At 35.8% G+C, this 17,976-nt stretch overlaps 2 pseudogenes; both read right to left on the bottom strand.

Moving 5' to 3' along the window:
* Positions 1 to 229: 229 nt before the first annotated feature.
* LOC149163623 (FHA domain-containing protein FHA1 pseudogene) lies at positions 230 to 820 on the bottom strand (annotated as a pseudogene).
* A 641-nt stretch (positions 821 to 1,461) lies between these two features.
* On the bottom strand, positions 1,462 to 2,522 carry LOC149163624 (putative beta-D-xylosidase 5 pseudogene; annotated as a pseudogene).
* Between the last annotated feature and the right edge of the window lie 15,454 nt (positions 2,523 to 17,976).

Raw genomic sequence — 17,976 nt, forward strand, 5'->3', positions numbered from 1 at the left:
GCGTCTCTTCCCCCTTGTTGAAGGTTCCAAGAACAGCAATTATAAGTTCATTCGGAGCCCCCCACGAAGGCGAAACCCCAAATATACACTCATAGTTGTACACGTTCGGGCTCAGGTTAAAAGACGACAAATTTCCTGAATTCGAAATTCCATTGTCCAGATCTCTCAGCATTCAGTTGATTCCTTTCTACGGACGACCTTTCAATCTAGCAGGCCTAATGAGGAACACCTAGCCATCAAGCATTGTAACCTCCCGGACAGAGCTGCTATTCCAGAAAGAAAACCCTTGCTTAGCAGCCGGTCCAATCGGTAATGCATTGTAGGCCATTTCATGTGAAGGCCAGTTACTAGGCACCGCCCACGCCCCTTCCACACCATTACCTTGCTTCCGGTTGATTGCGTCCTCATCGTCGACTCCTTTCGGCCTCCTAGGTCTCTTCTTTACTGCTACAGTCGCAAGAAGGGAACCGGGGATCAAAACATGAGGAGTAAATGCACCTGCATGAACGCTGCCATGGGGATTCATAGTACTCCTAACCGGAAGCAAGAAATATAACTTCTTGTCCTCGATCTGCAACAAATCCTGCAAATCGAGCTTAATAGGATGGTGTTCTGGAAGATACAGTACCCCTTCGATATAACAACCGTTTTTCCCCAAAACTTCCAGAGCGTATTTCTTTCTGTCGAAATCATAGTAAATCCTTGCGCGTTGACGGGAAATGTTCATGCCACCACCGAGTTCATACAAATCGATGTCCACTGTCGATTTCTTGTTGTCCCTGCCAAGGGTTTTCGAGTAGCTCTGCATGTTCGAGGCCATTCTCCCGCCCAAGTTATATATATATATATATATATATATATATATATATATATATATATATATATATATATTCTTGCTTCAACAGGTGTGTTTGAGTGGACCATCACAACAATCTTTTTCTCAATTTGCTCCAATTTCGCATCAAAATTTTTTGACAATTTTTCTCATGGCAATTTTCTTGAAAAACAATAAAATATACAATCTGAAAAAAATTAAAGAAATATTCACAAAATGAAATATATACAAAAAAAAATTATATGTACAATCAATATACAAAAATATTTTTTCATAAAACATAACATATATAAATATATAAAACACATATATAAACATTACAAAAACATTCTAAAAAAAAAACCTTATAATAAAACATAACAAAACACTCTAAAAACACAGCGTAACATAAAAAACATAACAAAAACGAAAAAAAAAATATAAAATAAATAAATAATTGCCATGTAAAACGTTTTATGTGTACTAGACATGGTAGGGATTCGATCCTCTGATTTCTAATTAGATTTATTCACCAGGGTTTCTTTATGCCCTGTTGTTCCTTCTCCTCCTCCTCCTGGTGATAATGTTGAAGTTGTGAATCTGAAGGAAATCAAATGGAATTGTGTACAACAATCGTGTTCAGAAAATCAGCCAAAACTGAAATCTGTAGTCCGAGCATACTGATGAGTAATGTAAAAAAGGTAGACAGTGCTACAGTCTAATGTAATATAACTTTGAAGTCCCCAGTCAGTTCTCACGGCCTTGTTGAGAAGGTTAAAATCAGCACACGTTGGGACTCCATTAAGGTTGTTGTAAGAACACATGATACCACTGGCATGCCCTTCCTGCACACAGCTCTTGAACATCGGTTGATTTGTATCCAACAAGTCTTGTGGGTTAATCACAACATAAAAAAATATGCGAGTATGGCCCTTCCAGTTATCCATATCATAAGCTGTGTAATGCTTGCAGCATACAGAAGCTCTCAAACGAATAGAAGAGCTTGCATCAAAGGAGGAATTGAGGAGATCGCCCTGCAACCAATCCATATATTTAGGTTAAGCATATAATAAATTTGATTTTTTAAACCACTATAGCATCTAAAACCGGATCTGATCCTTGCATGGCCGCAACTCTCGATGTGCATTAATCAAAAACCATTTTTTCTCACGCAATTTGCCAAATAAGGCTCCAGAGAACCCCGAATATCTCCAAATTGGTTATGAATTTGCTAAAATAGTTCCTGGGTTTTATAATTGACCCCGTTTCGAGAAAAACACACGTTTGATTGTTTTTAAATACATTTTCATTTTTCCATAAATTGTGTTTTAAAACTGACATTTTTAAGCTACTACACATTTCTAGCAAATGTTCAGGTAACTGCTGGGTCTTGAAATTAAATAATTCCTATTGCTTCTCCTACCAATCTCAACCTGCTTTGGAGCACAAACCTCGGCTTCATCTACTAGGAAGCAGCACATTGAGGAGTTGGAAGATGTTAGGTTGAAACGGTCCAAAGTTCAAGCTTTAGCAAATGCGAGTGAAGCATGATTTTCACAGTTTTTGAGAGAGCTAGATGAGAGATAGGTTACAATGTTAGGAAAATAGGTTGTTGAGTTGAATGAAGATCTTAAAACAAGGGAGAATTCTTAGTGGAACATGGAGGCTATTGGCTTACATGAATGGCATATTCCGGTGAAGGTACCATTCCTACCAACAAATTTGGTCGTCATGATGTTGTCAATATTAACTCAAGTAGTAGCCTTCTCACAATATCTTGTAAATGATTTGGCACAGTAGAATGGTCCTTTTAGAATTTAAGGCCAAAGGTTGAAAGGAATTGTATTGAAGATATTAATGAATCTTTGGGAAGTGAATGGCATAACAGTAGCAACCAAAGACATGAAAAAGTAGATTTGCTTTTCTTGCCAACACTAAACATGTTGTGAATGGAGCGTGCCTACATCATTTTGATGATTAATTGGATTCAGTTGCAACATGTCCATCAGATCCCTTCATTATTCAAAACTAAGAAGAAACCCTTATTTGATATTTGCATTATTAATTTTCCAATTCTTGATTACGGTAGACTAGATATTCTTTACGGGAATGTCTCTCGTTCATCGCTTCTTTGACAAGAGATCCTGTGTTTTTTATTCTAAAGCCATGGGAAGAAGAGATCCTTAAAGCGAGGAGTTCACTTTGGGAAAGATCCAAGATTGTGATGGATGCGTTGGAATTAAATCAGGTTCGGCTGCAGAAAAGAGTCGTTTTTGCAACTCCTCAAAATGGAATAGATATGACGGAATTTAAAGCAATATCTAATATATTTATTTTCTTTAAATGATGAATTTTGGATTTTGATTTTTAAGCTAATGTAATTTATTTATTTTCTTTACAGGTCGCATGAGAGCCTAAATTGTCAATTCTTTTGGGAATGAAAAACTGAGAAGAGAAATGATTTCAAAATTTTCGTTTTCCTTATTCAAAAAAATGAATTTTATTTTTATTTTTTTGACAAAAAAATGACTTTTTGTTTCCTTTCTTTTTTAATGAAAATCTAACATGCATTATTATTATTATTATTTAAAATCAAAACATGAAATTTTTATTGAAAATATTTGTGATGTTAGTGAAAAAAATGCAAGAAAATAAATAAAATTCTAAAATATTTTAAAGTCTAATTTGAAAAAAATGCAATCAAAAACTTTTTAAAAAAATGCAATCAAGCTTGATTTTATTTCTTGATTTATCTACTTGAAAGAGATTATTTTTTTCTTTTTTAAGTATATGAATGTTTCCAATGGAGCCATTTATGAATTAGACTTTCTAGAACGTTCATATCCAAATTTGCAAAATGTACCTGATTGTGCATGAGGACATGAAAAATCGTTTTAACCTTTAGATTTGTCGCAAAGATCTCTTGAAGAATGAATGAATGTCATGGCGCAGTCGTGTTTCGACACCATTCCTCAATGTAGTCCTTGTGCTCCTAAGAATGTTTGATCTGCATTCTAGATCTTTCATCCATAAATGGTTAGTATCAAAAAATATATATATATATATATATATATATATATATATATATATATATATATATATATATATATATATATGATATGCAGCTAAATGATTTATGCATCTACATGCTTTAATCATGCATCTAGAAAAAAAAAAAATGAACTCTAGACTGAAAGCTAGTTCCTATGCACACTTCCCCAGCAACGGTGCCAAAATGTTGAGGCAAATTAATTACCTGTCATTTAATTGTCAAACTGGGGGTTTCGTAAAACTTGCGAAGCATGCGTGCACTATATATGCTAGAAATTAACTTTCAATTTCGATCAATCTAACTATGAAACCAAATAACGACAAACCAAATTCACCTATTCTAATTTAGCACTCAATTCAAAAGAAATTATAGTACAACGTGTTGAATTGAAATCTTAATCTTTCAATCTTGCAAGAACTAAAAAGCACACCACCTTTTCATAAATGAAAGAAAAAACAATCATTCTTAACCTCTCACAGAAGAAAAGATATTAAAGAAAATAAAAACAATTGCTCTTAACATCTAGGTAGAAAGCAAATAAAAACAATCGCTCTTAACCTCTAAGTAGAAAGCAAATAAAAACAATCACTCTTAACCTCTCACACAGGAAACTATATGAAAGCAAATAAAACAATCACTCTTAACCTCTCACACAGGAAAAGCTATGAAAGCAATAAATATTAATCTATGAAAGCAATAAATTTTAATCTATGAAAAACAATAAATCTCACACATTGTAGGTGGCCAATCCAAAAGCATGAGAGACGGCGAGTTGAGAGGCTCCTAGTGCAAGCATTACCCTTCAAGGTGAACATCACTAATGAGCATGGTGCTAAATCTAAATTCCATTCATAAGTAATCTTAACTTTCCACCTGAGTATCTCCAACTTTACACATGCCTTTCAAAGGAGAAGGCTCTCCTATTTATACAAAAACATAAGAAACTACCTCATTAATGAAGGTCCATTATTCTCTCCCTAGATCCCTAGAAAATCTCATAGAGTTACAACTCAAATAGGTAACGATGAGACACATATCCTCTTTGACCTTTATCCAAATCTTCTTCCATATCTTGAAGATAATTCGAATTTGAGTATTGGAGGCCACATAAGGGTGCCTTGGAAGCTTCCAAATGACCTACACGTGTCATGAAACTCAAGCCACTTTTAAGTATTAGCAAATATACGTTATTTTTCTAAATTTTAACCATTTAATTCACTTATAATACTAGAAATAATTAACTTTTGGAAAACACAAAGGTAGCCCATATAATTATGAAAATGGAGGCCAATGAAAGGTTATATGGTCATGGAGTTGTGACATGTGAGTGAAATGGTGGTGATAAAGGTGAAAGTGGATGATATTTTGAATATATTTTGGAAACTCTACATTCACCCCAACTGACGTTATTGCATGTCCTCGTGCAATCTATTGCATTGCTTAATCATGATTTTCTTTTGAATGAGCTTGGCTTATATCATATGTCCTTAACCTTTGAATTTGATAGTATTTGACAATTTTATTTCGTTTTGCAAAGTACTCCTTGTCATAGATTGAATTGCAACATGTTTGTTGGTTCTTGAAACAAACAAATCTTAATTGGTATTGGTTCTTGTGTTTCAATACCTTGTTTCTTTTTGTTGCAACAAGATTCATTGTACATGTTTAAGAATGCATAAATCAGCTATATAATATGCTCATCATTTAGGCATTTATTTGCAAATCACATAACTTTTGAACCATGATGCAATTATAATGATTAGGACAAGTATGTTAGGATGAAATGAAGTGAAATGTAATGAAGTGATATGGCTGTGATAATAAATGGATGTCCCTTCCCCCCAACTAAAGGTGTTTACAATTTTTTCAAACGAGAAAGGAAATATGGTGAAGTATTTTCCAAAAATTATAACTTCATTATTCAAGGAATTCTATGATTAAAAACTAGAAAATAACATAACTTTACTTACCTAGGAAGTGGAAAAACTGTGCATATGTAGAGAAGTTGTAGCTGTTGTTGGATCATGGAATAGAATGTAGAATTTCATCTGCTTCTTGGTTGCATAAATAGTGGATGAGGTGGTGAAAGTGGATTCTTTATTGCTGCTACTAAATCTGTTGTATATGTTGCAAAATGCTGAATGATATAGTCTTCACATGCTACAAAACCCGATGGTACAATTCTAGTCATGCAAATGAATGTGTTGTTGTCGAGCATGAAGAGAAGTCATTGGATTACCGGCCATTGATGAATGTCGTTAACCAATGCGAGGCAAACTCGCCATTAATGTCAACGAGTGCCAAGGTACCTAAGTACATCTTGCAAAGTGCGAATAGATGAGTTGATGTCGAGCCACTTGCAAGATCCAACGATCAAGGGACATTGATGTATTCCCATGATTGTCAGCGAGAGAACTTGTAATTGATACATACAAGCCTCAAGGTACTAATAAAGACTCTAGCCCTGAACCTAGATAATATGTTGATGTCGATAGGCCAAGACTTGTTAGAAGGGAGGCATTATGAATCCCCCATCATCTAATGCGAGTATGGAATAATGATTTTGGAAGGACTATGGATGGAAAATTCTGCAGTTGATAAAGGTTTATTTAATGGAAAGAAAAATGACAAGAGGGTAAATAAGCGAACGGAAAGCAAAAGGACAAATCATCATGTAACTGAGCTGAATGTCTCTATGAATTGAAATTAAGAAAAATGTAAATGGAAATTGTGTAGGAAACATGCAACTATTTGCAAGGAAAATGGTGATGACGATGCTTAGCGAAAATTCTTGGATAGCTTGTGAGTTTGCAGAGGAAAAATGATGTCATTTATGGATGATAGAAATGGATTCAATTGGTTTATGTTTCTTGAAATTGGTCGTAGAAAACCAACCATGCATAAATTGGCTTCCTTCAATTCTCTAATTACCCTGGAACCAGAAAACAAACGTGACACTAACATTGCAACAAACGTGAGTGTGTTCAAAGAGAAGTCATCAATTTCTCTAGGTACATATGAAAATTTTGCATAATTGACAGGTTCATGACGTGTTTTTATTTCAAATAGTTAGTCCAATTTCACAATTGTGATAATAAATCCAATTTCTAAAACAAAACAATTTCCTCAATTTATGTTTGAATCATAGCATTTCATAAAGATAAAGAAATATTATTTGTGAATGCTTAATGATTCCTACAAAAGAATCCTCAATAAAAAATTCATCAATTGATCTTGCAGATAAAGTGCCTTCATAGTTCTTCTTCTTTCCTGCATCATGCTTGAAAACATAATAATTAGATAAAACCAATAAATTTTGATCATGATTTTCTGATTAGAATGCATTCTTGATAAGTAGATGATTGAGTTAAATACATAGCTGCATAATTGTTTTTCAGCTGTAGAATTGTGGTTTAGTTGCAGAATTGTGCAGTTTCTGTAGCTAAAATCTTGAGAAGATAGTTAAGTACACACGGCTATGCATTTTTGTTATGAACAATTAACCAGTCCAATCTTCAAATTGAACAATACTTCTTCTAGAAAAATTAGCAAATATAATTTTTTTTCTTTTATATATATATATATATATATATTCTTGCTTCGACAGGTGTGTTTAGGTGGACCATCACAACAATCTTTTTCTCAATTTGCTTCAATTTTGCATCAAAAAAATTTGAAAAATTTTCTCATGGCAATTTTCTTGAAAAACAATAAAATATACAATCTAAAAAAAATTAAAGAAATATTCACAAAATGAAATATATAAAAAAAAAATTATATGTACAATCAATATACAAAAATACTTTTTCATAAAACATAACATATATAAATATATAAAACACATATATAAACATTACAAAAACATTCTAAAAGAAAAAAAACTTATAATAAAACATAACAAAACACTCTAAAAAACACAACGTGACATAAAAAAACATAACAAAAACAAAAGAACAAAAAAACAAAATTTGCCATGTAAAAATGTTTTATGTGTATTGGGCATGGTAGGGATTCGATCCATTGATTTCTAAGTAGATTTCTTCACCTGGGTTTCTTTATGCCCTGTTGTTCCTTCTCCTCCTCCTAGTGATAATGTTGGAGCTGTGAATGTGAAGGAAATCAAATGGAATTGTGTACAGCAATCGCATTTAGAAAATCAGCCAAAACTGAAATCTACAATCTGAGCATACTAATGAGCAGTGTAAACGAGGTAGACAGTGCTACAATCTGATGTAATATAACTCTGAAGTCCCCAGTCAGTTCTCGCGGCCTTATTGAAAAGGTTAAATCAGTGCACGTTGGGACTCCATTAAGGTTGTTGTAAGAACACATGATACCACTGGCACGCCATTCCTACACACAGCTCTTGAACGACAATTGATATGTATCCAACAAGTCTTGTTGGGTAATCACAACATCAAAAAAATATGCGAGTATGACCTGTCCAATTTTCTATGTCGTAAGTTGTGTAATGCTTGCAACATGCAGAAGCTCTCAAACGAGTAGAAGAGCTTGCCTCAGAGGAGGAATTGAGGAGATCATCCTGCAACCAATCCATAGATTTAGGTTAAGAAAATCACAAATTTGATTTTTTAAACCACTATGCATCCAAAACCAGATCTGATCCTTTCATGGTCGTAACTGTCTATGTGCATTAATAAAAAACCATTTTTCTCACGCAATTTGCCAAATAAAGCTCTAGAGAATCCTGAATATCTCTCAATACGTTATGAATTTGCTAAAATAGTTCCTGGGTTTCACCACGTTCGGAGAAAAACCCACGTTTTAGTGTTTTGAAATTCGTTTTCATTTTGCCATAAATCATGTTTTAAAACTGACGTTTTTAAGCTGCTACACATTTCTGGAAAATGCGCAGGTAACTGTTGGGTCTTGAAATTAAATAATGCCTATTGCTTCTCCTACCAATCTCAAGCTTCTCTGAAGCACAAATCTCAACTGCCTCTGCTGGGAAGCAGTACATTGAGGAGTTGGAAGATGTTAGGTTGAAACTGTCCAAAGTTCAATCTTCAGCAGATGTGAGTGAAGCATGATTTTCACAGTTTTTGAGAGAGCTAGATGAGAGATGAGTTACAATGTTAGGAAAACTAGTTGATGAGTTGAATGAAGATCTTAAAACAAGGGAGAATTATTAGTGGAACATGGAGGCTATTGGCTTACATGAATGGCCTATTCCGATGAAGGTACCATTCCTAGCAACGAATTTGATCGTCATGATGTTGTCAATATTGACTCAAGTAATAGCCTACTCAAGTATTATCGACCACAATATCTTGTAAATGATTTGGTACAGCAGAGTGGTCCTTTAAGAATTCTAGAGCAAAGGTTGAAAGGAATTGTATTGAAGATATTAATGAATCTCTAGGAAGTGAATGGCACAGCGGTAGCAACCAGAGACATGAAAAAGTAGATTTTCTTTGCTTGCCAACACTAAACATGTTGTGAATGGAGTGTGCCTACATTATTTTGATGATTAATTGGATTCAATTGCAACATGTCCATCAGATCCCTTCGTTATTCAAAACTAAGAAGAAACCCTTATCTGATATTTGCATTATTAATTTTCCAATTCTTGATTATGGTAGAGTGGATATTCTTTGCAGGCATGTCTCTCATTCATCGCTTCTTTGACAAGAGATCCAGTGTTTTTTATTCTAGAGCCATGGAAAGAAGAGATAATTAAAGTGAGGAGTTCACTTTGGGAAAGATCCAGGATCGTGATGGATGTGCTGGAATTAAATCAGGTTCGGCTTCAGAAACGAGTCGTTTCTGCAGCTCCTCAAAATGGAATAGATATGCAGCAATTTAAAGCAAGATCTAATTTTTTTCTTTCAAATGATGAATTTTGGATTTTGATTTTTAAGCTAATGTAATTTTTTTTTTTTGCAAGTCACATGAGAGCCTAAATTGTCAATTCTTTTGGGAATGAAAAACAGAGGAGAGAATTGATTTCAAAATTTTCATTTTCTTTATTCAAAAACATGAATTTTTTTTTCTTTTTTTTTAATGAAAATCTAACATGATTTTATTATTATTATTATTATTATTATTATTATTTTAATTATTTAAAATCAAAACATGATTTTTTTTTTTAAATATTTGTGGTGTTAATGAAAACAATGCAAGAAAACAAATAATATTCTAAAAGATTTTAAAGTCTAACAACTTAAAAAAAAAAATGCAATCAAGAACTTTTAAAAAAAATGCAATCAAGCTTGATTTTATTTCTTAATTTTTCTACTTGAAAGATGTTTTCTTTTTTTAAGTATATGAATGTTTCTAATAGAGTAGGATTAGACTTTCTAGAACGTTCATATCCAACTTTGCAAAATGTACTTGATCATGCATGAGGACATGAAAATTCATTTTAACCTTTAGATTTGTCGCAAAGATCTCTTGAAGAAAGGATGAATGTCGTGGCACAATCGCGTTTCAACACCATTCCTTAATGTAATCCTTGTGCTCCAAAGAATGTTTGATCTGCATTCTAGATCTTTCATCCATAAATGGTTAGTATCAAATATATATATATATATATATATATATATATATATATATATATATATATATATATATATATATATATATATATATATATATATATATATATATATATATATATATATATGCATCTAAATGATTTATGCATCTACATGCTTTAATCATGCATCTAGAAAAAAATTCAAAATGAACTCTAGACTGAAAGCTAGTTCCTATGCACACTTCCCCTACAACGGTGCCAAAATGTTGAAGAAGATTAACTACCTATCATTTAATTGTCAACCCGGGGGTTTCGTAAAACTTGTGAAACATGTGTGCACTATATATGCCAGAAATTAACTTTCAATTTCGATCAATCTAACTATGAAACCAAATAATAACAAACCAAATTCACCTATTCTAATTCAGCACTCAATTCAAAAGAAATTATAGTACAATTATAGTACAACGCGCAGAATTGAAATCTTAATCTTTCAATCTTGCAGGAACTGAAAAGCACACCACTTTTTCAGAAATGAAAGCAAAAACAATCATTCTTAACCTCTCACACATGAAAAGATATGAAAGCAAATAAAAACAATTTCTCTTAACTTCTAGGTAGAAAGCAAATAAAAACAATCGCTCTTAACCTCTTGGTAGAAAGAAAATAAAAACAATCACTCTTAACCTCTCACACAGGAAAAGATATGAAAGCAAATAAAACAATCACTCTTAACCTCTCACACAGGAAAATATATGAAAGCAATAAATATTAATCTATGAAAGCAATAAATCTTAATCTATGAAAAATAATAAATCTCACACATTGTAGGTGGCAAATCCGAAAGCATGAGAGATGGCAAGTTGAGAGGCTACCAGTCCAAGCATTACCAATCAAGGTGAACATCACTCATGAGTATGGTGCTATATCTAAATTCCATTCATAAGTAATCTTAACTTTCCACCTGAGTATCTCCAACTTTACACATGCCTTTCAAAGGAGAAGGCTCTCCTATTTACACAAAAAAATAAGAAGCTACCTCATTAATGGAGGTCCATTATTCTCTCCCTAGATCCCTAGAAAATCTCATAGACTTACAACTCAAATAGGTAATTATAAGACACATATCCTCTTTGACCTTTATCCAAATCTTCTTCCATATCTTGATGATAATTCGAATTTGAGTATTGGAGGCCACATAAGGGTGCCTTGGAAGCTTCCAAATGACCTACACATGTCATGAAACTCAAGCCACTTTTAAGTATTAGCAGGTATATGTCATTTTTCTAAATTTTAACCATTTAATTCACTTATAATACTAGAAATCATTAATTTTTGGAAAACACAAAGGTAACCCATATAATTATGAAAATGGAGGCTAATGAAAGGTTATATGGTCATGGAGTTGTGACATGTAAGTGAAATGGTGGTGATAAAGGTGAAAGTGGGTGATATTTTGAATACATTTTGGAGACTCTGCTCATGGCACGGTCGCAACCATCCATCTAAAGAATCATGTATATAATCGTGAATGACTCATCACTCCTCGCAACCTGTGCTTTTGTGATCTAAGCTCGGGGTCTTGCGCTCCAACATGACCCGATCAAAGTACAAATTCTAACATGTGAATAGACGTGTTGAAGTCGAACATGCTAGAAAATCACTTGATTACCAGCCAATGATGTGAATTTTTAACAAGTGCAAGAGAAACCACCCATAATGTCAATGGCTCTCAAGGTACTATCAGTATAATTCACAAAGTGTGAATAAGGAACTGAAGTCGAACACCTGTGAAATCACTTGATCGAGGGCCAATGATGATAACCTATTGTCGAGTGCAAAGAACTTTTCAATGAGGCATGCAATCTCTAAGGTACTAGAAGGGAGTTTCTAGATCAACTTCTTGGATAATGAGCTGAATTCAAGAGGAACTGATCTGTCGAAGGAAGGTCATAATGAATTCTTCATCATCGACATGAAACGAGAAACACAATGAATGAGAGTAATCCAATATGGTGACATATGATCAGGCAATGTATAGGTAGGAAGACTTCTCTTGAACATGTGGATGACACGACTTCGGATTTTGGAAATATTTGACATCATAGGATCAGAGGTCATGGTGATGCGGCAGGGATCATATGAGAGGTTTAAAATGGATAACCCAAAACCCAAGAAGGCAAGTGACAAAGTGAGGATGTCCCAAAACCCAACACGAACAACAGATGAGTGTCAATGTTCAAGAGCAACATGCTACCTCAAATGAAGAAACAACTGATGAAATACTTTCAATTTGCCCCTACCATTTCTGGCTAGTACCCTAGTTATTTTTACACAAGCTTGACGGGGATAGCATATGCTTGTAATATAAGTCCATCCTTCAGATGGATCTATCCTAGTAAGTTTTATGAGCCCTGGAAAGGAGTAGCTTGGCATCGTCATAATGAAAAGTCTTATGTCATTTAATATTTTAACGAGTCTGACAGAGGAAAAACTCGGTGTCTTTTTCATATTTAGAGAGTTTGAAAAAGACACGGAAAATAAAACTCCAAAAGGTCCCTTTTTGTAAAGTGGTCTCTCGAACCCAAAAGGGTAGAAAACAATATTCAAGAGAACTTCCTAGTCATATTTGACTAAGATATACCTTTTTCGTAAATAGTTTTATGCCAGTCCAAAAAAGGGGTGAACAAATACTGGGTAAAGACATTTCAGAACCATTTACAAGGTCAAAACAACAAGATCTCGCCAATATTTTTGTGTTTTGAGAGTCAGAAAAGAGCTTAAAGCAAACTCCCCATTTTTATTTACTTTAACGAGTCAAAAAGGGAAAAATACTCGGCAATCTTTTCAATTTTTTTACGAGTCAAAAAAGAGCATAAAGGTGACTCGTCCTGGAGAAATGAGTGGTATAAAGGGTAGCAACAGGTTTCGATGAAGGGGGGACTACTCAAAACACTAAAAGGTCAAGAGGCTAGCTAGCAAAACCACTCATTGCTATGGTTCTTTAGGAAAGGAAAAACAACCAAGTGAAATTATATGATCGTCCAAAGAGATGGTGGCGATGGAATGAAACAACCAAGGCTCATCTCGCATAAATTAGCTGATAAAAATAGAAATCATGAGATGTAAATTGGGCATGGGTTCATTTTTACACGAGCTTGAACCATGGGGAAATCTACTTGAATTTGGTTTCATGTTTACACAAGCTTGAAACGAAAAACTATGCTTGATTTTAGCTTCATTTTTACACAAGATTGAAAGGAAGACAAACTATGCTTGAGTTAATTTGGCATGCCCCCCGCATAACGACTTAATTCGAGGTACATGTCCCCCAAGCTTCATTTCATTCACCTAGGTGGATGGGATGAAGGTTCACTTTCGAGATCCAGGAAAGACTCAACTGGGATTTTACGAGTTCTTAATCAAAGATTCGATTTGGAAAAGGGAGTTGTTTCATTTTTTAACGAGGTTGACACAGTAAAACAACTATCCTCAGACATCTGTTTCATTTTTTAACAAGGTAGATACAGGAAGAAACTATCCTCGGACATCTGTTTCATTTTTTTAACAAGGTAGATATAGGAAGAAACTATCCTTGGACTCATTGATTCATTTTTTAATGAGCTTGACGCAATACAAGGAACTATGCTCCGACCCCTTGTTTCATTTTTTAACAAGCTTGACACAAGACAAGGAACTATGCTCTAACCCCTTGTTTCATTTTTTAACGAGCTTGACACAAGACAAGGAAATATGCTCTGATCCCTTGTTTCATTTTTTAACAAGCTTGAAACAAGACAAGGAACTATGCTCTGTAACCCTTGTTTCTTTTTTTAACAAGCTTGATGTAGAGCTGTAACTAGGGTCTCCCACACCAGTAATTATTCCACATTAATAAGTCAATCCGGGAACATTTTGTTATTGCAAGAAGTAGCTCAATCCGAGGCTATTTGTCCGAGTAATGCTTAGTAGTACAGGGTTGAGAAGATCAAAGGAAAACAGATGCTAAGCTGTAACTAAACTAACCTAAAAGATGGAATCACAAAACAGTTGATCAGTCAAGGGTACGGAAACAATATCCCATCCCTTTAGAAACTGATTAAAGAAGGGAAATTAGAGCATGGACTTATAGGTCTGGGAGCTAAGCAGTGTCTTGCTGAGGCTCACTACAGCCTTAGGCCTTCTCTCACACCAAAGCAACAAAGGCAGGTAAATAAATCAGCGGAAACTAAAATGGAACAGCAAAATGGAAATGGGACAGCAATAAATGGAACAGCAGTAAAATGGAACAGCAATAATCAAATGGAACAACAGTAATCAAATGGAACAGCAATAATCAAATGGAACAGCAACCCTTAATGATTTACGAAACAACAACCATCACCTATATGTACATGTTCTACATTAATATAGCAATCTGAGAGTATTGAATGATACAACTATGTTTCTAAACAGAATGACGCTACTCTCAAATCCCACGAATATTGTTTAACATAAATCCAATGACAGTAACATTCATACCAGTACTCTGTTACAGAAATGGCTGAATAAAGATACAATCCGACCCTGTGTAAATCCAATTATACAGTGCAGAGTCCTTACATAGAGAAATCGTTCATTCATTAAACATAACAGAGCACAGCGTATCATATAAAGAATTCATCAGACTGCTAAGTAATAAAGATAAACAAACCACACACAAATCACCATATAATGATACAAAAGCAAGTGTCCTTCGGAGCTGGGCCCTTAGCTGCCAATGGTACACTGCCTTAGATTACTCCAGACGCAAAGACGGAATAAACACCAAGTCTTTTATATTAATCGCATCCACAAAAGTATAACAAAATCAGGTCTCAGTGAGACTCAATGATTAAAGTTTGTTCTGGAACTGTAAAATTACAAAAACAATCCTCCTCTTGCTTAATGATGTTGTGCCATTATATAAAGGAAATGACGGAGATATCTAGATAATCAGAGATAAGTAAAGCAGCGATCCCTCAGGATCGAAGATCCTGAGGGATTCGCTAATCGTTCAATCTTTCTTATGTTCGTCGAGCCGGTATCCCGCATTCTTTTCCTGGACTATTCAATTTCCGATTTTGCTTGATCGTGTCTGCATCCGGTTCCCTACTGGAGGAACAGCAGTTATTTTTCCTCTGCTTCTCGCTTTTGGGCGGGAACTCCTTGCTCGCATGTCTTCCTGCATAGAAAACGTCAATTATTAACACTTGAGCTTCCTTTGTCTATTTTTGCACATTTTATCAAAATCCTTTATCTTCTTCGAATTCCTTATGCAGAAAAGGTTACAATTATTATTGAAAACCACTAGATTGCTAGTCAAAAGCATACCTTCCAGGTGCTCCACACACCCCCCTGCTTACCCTGTTTCATGGCCTCATGAAAACATTGTAGTTGACATGCAAGGCGGTGAGAGAATAGGCCGGAGAAGGGATCTCGTGAGGAGGCCGACAACCGTGATGAGCAACTAGATTATCAAGGAACTGATCTATTTGATCTGCAGGCATCTCATACAAGGCCTGATATCCGAGTGCAGGGTGCCAAATAATTAGACTGCGAAATCGATACCCTAACCAGGATGGCCCTGCTTGCAAAATCCGTTCCCCATAAAGGTCAATCGGCCGGCAGCCAGCTCAAAATTCTCATACTTGAATGGTTCCCTGAGCTGGATGCTTGGACTAGAGGTCCAGTATCGAAATTTTGCAGCATCGAGGGAAAGATCTTTAATAGTCAGGAAATATTCCAGACCATTTCGGATCAAGTCTTCGTGCATGGGTCCTATTATCTCAATGACACCTGGGATCCTCATAAGACTCCTATGTTCTCTCCATAGCGTCACTGGGTCTCTAGGTTCAGCTCGTATCCACAAGTCTAGGCTATTTTCTTATCTCTGAAAGGTGTTATAAGCTCTGAGCCATTTCATCTGATTAACCCCAAATGAGATGAAGGCTTGGAATTGTAGATCGCCAAAAAAAGGGCCAGGATTTAAATCAGTTTCCTGGTCTAGCACAAGGTTGTGCAAGTAAAACTTGCACAATAACCTTTGAACCTTAACCCCATAATGCTTGCAACAGTCTATAAAATCATTAACAGTGTTGATGTGGATAGGTGCTCCTGCCCTAACGACTTTTATTTTCAATCTCAAATATCTTTCAAGCAAAAATAAAGCATAATTTTTAGCAGGGGCCCTACAAGTCAAAACGTCATTATATAAGGAACACACAGTGTCCATCTGCTTAACAACACTATCTAATTGACGAGTTACGTTAGCAACCTTTTCTTGTTCCTTCTGCCACCCCTCAAAGGCTTGGCTTTCGGATTGACTAATACTCCGAAGTTGCTGTTGTAATTCTTCATATTTCTCCCGGGGGATTTCTTGCACTCTTAGTTGTTCAGCTTCTTGTTGGGCTTGCTTCATCATCTTGTGCAAGTTTCTCGTTTTTGGATCCTTGTTCCATTGAGCCGTAGAGGCCGGGAATTTTGCCTGCAACTTTTTATTGCGCTGTTTAGAGTTCAGAACCCGAATAACCCCTGAGGGTGGTGCCTCTGTTTGGGTATCCTTATTCTCTTTCTCCTTCTTGACACGAATGAAAGGCTGCTGAGGTCCCCCTGCCATTGGAACATCTTGCTGTTCTTCTCTCTTAATTGGAATGTCAGTTTGTTCTCCAGGGTCAGATGGAACAGCAGTTTGTTCCTCTATGTTATTTGGAATAGCACCCTGTTCCTCATTAACATTTGGAATAGCAAGCTGTTCCTCGGCAGTAGGTCTCCTGATGGGGTTTCGACCAACAAAACGGGTTCTTGTCCTCGGGGTTTTTGCTGTAGTGGCCCTCCTCCTTTTCCTTGAGGTCCTTTGTATTCTCAAATCGGCTTTCAGAATTCAAATTTGCTGTCGGAGCCTGGCTATAGTGCCCAACAACCTCTGCTGTTTCTTTCTTAATTTCTTAATCTCCTTTGCCTCGACAGAGGGTTTGACCCTTAAGCCCGCTCCTTCTTCACCTGGGATATCTTCCGGCGTCCTGGGGACAGACTGTCCCTGATTGTTGTCTTCAATTTCGTTATCATAACCAGGCGGGTTTTCTTCTCCTACCTTTTCTGCATGTGCTTCCTCGGGTAGTTCTTCCTCTGCGGTACTGTCAGGGACGCCTGCTGTGCTGGAGGGCTGGCCATATTCCCCCATATTGGCCAGAACTGCTGCCAATTCCTCCTCACCTACAGGGTCCTGCAACGGGCTACCCCCTGGCTATGCTATTTCTTCTTCTTGATTGCCCTATTCGGTAACCCTTTCTTCCTTACAGTGCTCATTTTCTTGGTTATTCTGCTCGGTGGCCATTGCTTCCTCAGAGTGCTCATTTTCTTGGTTGCTTTGTTCGATAACCATTTCTTCCCCTTCTGGCTGGCCAATCCCGAGCCCTGATTGCTCCACATTTCCTTCAGAAGATCCTCCTTCTGGTTCTGGAGGTTCGTCTGCAATTTCAATTGGCTGGGCCGTTGCTTCCTGAATTCTTTCCAACCTTCCTCATATCCGGGCCAGCCGAGCTGACTTCCTTGGTCTCTCAGGTAGGTCGGGTGTGCCAGCAGGTTCTCTAG

The sequence above is a fragment of the Pinus tabuliformis genome, chromosome 5_1 (genome assembly GCF_031772625.1).
Source record: "Pinus tabuliformis cultivar Carrire ecotype Pingquan chromosome 5_1, CPIR1, whole genome shotgun sequence".
Lineage (NCBI taxonomy): Eukaryota > Viridiplantae > Streptophyta > Pinopsida > Pinales > Pinaceae > Pinus > Pinus tabuliformis.